This window comes from Herpailurus yagouaroundi, unplaced genomic scaffold (assembly GCF_014898765.1).
Source record: "Herpailurus yagouaroundi ecotype Mexico unplaced genomic scaffold, PumYag 183, whole genome shotgun sequence".
NCBI lineage: Eukaryota > Metazoa > Chordata > Mammalia > Carnivora > Felidae > Herpailurus > Herpailurus yagouaroundi.
In genome coordinates, this window is record NW_024412414.1 from 715856 (window position 1) to 720793 (window position 4938).

Sequence of the window (4938 nt, forward strand, 5' to 3'; positions counted from 1 at the left end):
CTGTGATTTGAAATTTCCTAACTGTTAGGGCACAAGCTTAAGTGCTGATGCCATTAATTTGAAATCTGTGAAATTAAAACTGGGGCAAGAAAGGTTTCGTGAGAAAATACTGGTGGATATCGTATAGTACTATGAAGTTAAACTTGCTTTGTAAAACAATTTTTTGAACAAAGAACCTTATTTCCCAATAAAGAATCTAAGTTTTCTTAATTACACAAATTATAGAAGACACTTATTAAATAATAGTTCTAGTTGACTCATGGAGAGACGTCAACTGAGTAATTAAGAACCAGACCTGATGCCCAACCTCCTCCTGTAGGTTGAAACCCAGGCGGTGCCCAGATGCCCGCTTACCACTCTTCTCCTGTGGACCCTGACACCAAACTCATTGGAAACATGGCACTGTTGCCTATCAGAAGTCAGTTCAAATGACCTGCCCCTAGAGAGACAAAAGATACAGATACTGTAGATGAAACCATTTATTACTTCTTCTTCCAAAACTATGAGATTAAGAATGAAGCTGATAGAACCTTGATATATATAACTGTCTGCATTTCTGAGTGTCTAAAGAAACTCCAAAAGTGCAATTCCAAAATCCAAAGTGAGAAAGAAATATATATGCTGGGATTCACTAATTTTCCCACTCCTGGAGAGCCTGGTTTTCCACTTAATGCAATTTATGCCAAACCTGCAAACAAACAGGATTATGAGGTGATGAGGGCCTGTTACGGCAGCTGAAACAAGAGACTTGACTGAGACTTTGTGAGAAAGTTTTGGACCCTCAGCACGTGGTGGATTTGCTTGTGAAGAGACAGTTCATGAACGAGAGTCTTTCAGGACCTGGACAATAAAAGGAGCCTGGGCAGACACTTTTCCACAGCCATGGGCAGCATTTTACAGCAAGATGAACACATTTCTTTGCCTTTATTTGATAAAGTTTTTTACAGAAGAGAGAAGAGAGTGTGTCTTCGCTTGAAGAGCTCTTTATCAAGAATTTGGGTGGGGGAGGGAAGAATGGATTGTCGAAGGGTAATTGGAAATTTTCTGCAGTATTGAATTGGTGCTTAATAAGAACAAGTAATAATAAAGACATTTCTGACATTCCAAAAAAATAAATAAATAAAAGACCAGACCTGAAATGTGCCCTTTCAAGATGAGTATGAATATGAATTAGTAAGGTTTTAGTTTAAAATGAGTCGATAATATAATAATATGTACCTTCTGAACTGATATAGGAAATAAATGAAAGCCATTTTATTCCGAGAAATGAATGGTCGCAGTGCACAGCAGAGAAAATAGTCCTCTGAGCTGTGGGAGATGGTTAGAGCTGGATGGCTCATCAGAGGCTACCAGAAACTTCCCTATTACACCCAATTTGCCCACTTCCACCACCTGCCTAGGACCCTACCCGGGCACTGATTCTAAGTCTGGGGAAGTTTTTCACACTTATCTGGGTGGACATGTAGGGTGACCTGTGCACACTGGAAGAATCTGCACAGTTTAAATATTTTTGTAATATTTTTTTACTGTTTATTTATTTTAGAGACAGAGAGACAGAGCACAAGCGGGGTCAGGGCAGAGAGAGAGGGAGACAGAATCTGAAACAAGCTCCAGCCTCTGAGCTGTCAGCGCAGAGCCCAATGTGGGGCTCGAACTCACAATCCGTGAGATCATGACTTGAGCCAAAGTTGGACACTCAACCGACTGAGCCACCCAGGCGCCCCAAGAATCTGCACAGTTTAAAGGCAAGGATGTCATTAGCTCATCTTTCTACAGGCCTGTCATCTCAGTGTCTATAGAAAGGTGACAGGGACAGGATGGGGGAGGGCAGAACCATGGGGTCCCCAGTGGAAACATTTTCCCTGTCTCTTAACTCTACTTGATTCTCTCCTGGGAAGAGCTGAGCTCAAAACTTTCCCAATCACTTCCCTTGCCACATCTGCGTGGAGAGGTCAGAAGAGAACACAATCATGGTAGAACTTACTAAGTTTTCTCATTTCAGTCTTAAAATCAAGTTAGTACAGTCTCACGTCAGACTTTGCAATACCACTACTTTGGTAAGAGATTCCTTGCACCTCCCGTGAGTTCAGAGTGGCTGTGAGCATCCTGTCTCTCCAGTGTGATGGACACCCTCGTCCCTAGGTCAATTCTCAGATGAAACTCATGGTTTCTAGGTAGCATCGCTCATGCATCCCATGATTTCCATGCTTCATACAAGTCCTCAACTTAAATTAGGTATAAAAATATCCCTCATGGCAACAGGTGAAGGCAGCAAAACCCATTTGGAGCCGATTGGTTTTCATTTTCCAGGAATGCCTGCAGTGGCCCCACATTGGGTTATAAACATGCATCCCCTGCACATTGGTGACCCCAGATTTTTGGGGGGATGGAACAGGTGCCTGCAAAGAGCTGGGAACCTTCTGCATTCTGTGACTGAGGTACTGAGAAATCCAGGTTCTGATCCCTCTGAGACCACCGGTGAGAAACACATCATGATGGAACAGTGTGGTGCTGACCAGAGGGTTTTCTGGCAGTAAAGCCATCGCAGACTTTCATAAGGACATCCCTGTAAAAGTAGAATCCTTCCACGATATGATCTTGAGTGATTCTCACATTTTTTCCCCAATTAAATTCATTAGAAAGGGAATCAGAAAGAAGACAAAAGTTTCTGTACATTCAAAGAAGTTTAAAGAAAGGAAAATAAGATGCTCTGGGCTGGGGGATACATTCCTACCCAGACTAAATGTAGACCATTGCTATTTAGTAAATCAAGGTTTCATTTAAAAAGTGCCCTAAACGTTAACAGGTCTTTCATGGATGTGGACTAATCCAGACCATGTAGGATCCATCCTCAGGTCTGCATTTGTGCCCTGATCAGAAATATGGAAACTTGGGGCGCCTGGGTGGCTGTCAGTTGAATGGCCAACTCTTGATGTCAGTTCAGATCATGATCCCAGGTTCGTGGGATTGAGCCCCACAGCAGGCTATGCACTGAGTGTAGAGCCTGCTTAAGATTTTTTTCCCTCTCTCTCTCTCCCTCTACCCCTCTCCCCATCTCATGCACTCTCTCGCTCTCTCTCTCAAAAAAAAATTTGTTAATGAAATAGGGAAGTGTTCTCTGTGACTGCTAAGCAGACATTCCAAGCAAGAGTGGAAAGCTGTGTGTGTGTGGGGGGGGGGGTGGGTGGTGATCACAGATGCCAACGGCCGAGGTCTCTCCTCCAGTAGTGTCAGGTGAGCATCAGCTAGCAAATACATCCGCCAACTAAGTTTGGCTTTTTTGTGGACATGCTTTCAATTTTCTCGGATAAATGCGCACGTAGAATTGCTGAGTAAAAGGGTATTCGTTTGACTCAGCAAGAAACTGCAAAAACTTTCCAAGTGTCACTCATTGTACCATTTTGTGTTCTTCCCAGAAATATGTGAGACTTCTAGTTGATTAATATCCTTGCCACATTTTTGTTGTTTGGTTCTTAACTTTAAATATCCCAGCGAATGTGTAGTGGAATATCACTGGAGTACTTACTGCAGTCTCTAAAGACGAAGTGAGCAATTCTTCCTGTGTTTATTTTGTGCTGTCTAGTGTTTATTGTCCAGACATCTTGCTTTGTGAAATGTCTGCTTATGTCTTTTGCCAGTGTTAATGGTTTGTTTATCTTTTTGTTATCGAGCTGTAGTTGTTAAAGAATCTGGATACAAGTATTTGGCTGATAAATATTGTTCACATATTTTCTTTCAGTATATGGCTTTCCTATTAATATTTGAAATTTTGACTTATGATAAATAAGAGTAGTCTTTGCAAAGTCTAATTATCATTTTTTTCTGTTATGGTAATTGCCTTCTGTGTCCTGAGAAATCTTTGCCTACACAACATTGCAAATATGGTCTGATGTTTTCTCCAAAAGACTTTTTAGTTCAGCTGATTTAGTTTTGAAGACTGTGACTATCCTGAGTTAATTTTCATCTGTAGTGTAAGGTTCTGGTCAACGTTCATTTTTCTTTTTTTCAAAAAAAATTTTTTGTTTAATGTTTATTTACTTTTGAGAGAGAGAGAGAGAGAGGGGGGGGAGAGAGAGAACACAAGTGGGGGAGGAGCAGAGAGAGAGGGAGACACAGAATCTGAAGCAGGCTCCAGGCTCTGAGCTGTCAGCCCAGAGCCCAACGTGGGGCTCGAACCCACGAACCGTGAGATCATGACCTGAGCCGAAGTCAGACGCTTAACCGACTGAGCCACCCAGGTGCCCCTCCATGTAGATTTTAGATGAAGCTTATTAATGTATGTGGAAAAGACTGCTAAGATTATGATTGCATCGAATCTCTAAACTAATTTGAGAACAAAAATTTAGGCAATTTTGTGTCTTCTGATCTATGACTATGGTGTATCTCACCATTTATTTTGGTCTTTAAAAATATCTCTAAACAAGTTTTATAGATTTCAGTGTATAGATTTTACAGGTTTTGTTAAAATAATTCCTAAGTATGTCATCTTTCTTTAATGGCACTTTCAAAGGTTATGATTTTTTATATGTATTGCTGGATTCTGTGTTCTAAATTATTTTTACGATTTTTTTGCCTATAGTCATGAGGAATTTTGTTTCTGTTTTTTTTGTTTGTTTGTTTGGAATGTTCTTGGTTTTGTATCAAGGTAATGCTTGCCTTAAATAAAACAAGTTGAGAATGTGCCCTAGTCTTCTATATTCTGGAAGATATTTTATTACATTTGCATTATTTCTTCCTTAAATATTTGGTATGGTTAACCACTAACTGCATCTTAGAAGAATTTTCCTTCGTGGGAATGTTTTCATTGTTAATTCAATTCCTTTGATAGCCATGGGCTAGTCAACTTATACATTTCTTCTTGAGTGACCTGTGGTAATTTGTGTCTTTAAAAACATTTGTCGGGGCGCCTGGGTGGCGCAGTCAGTTAAGCGTCCGACT

The 4938-nt window shown here is 40.7% G+C and overlaps 1 pseudogene; it reads left to right on the forward strand.

The window, feature by feature from the left end:
* Positions 1–227: 227 nt before the first annotated feature.
* LOC121041389 (actin-related protein 2/3 complex subunit 3-like) lies at positions 228–1099 on the forward strand (annotated as a pseudogene).
* The last annotated feature ends 3839 nt before the right edge of the window (positions 1100–4938 follow it).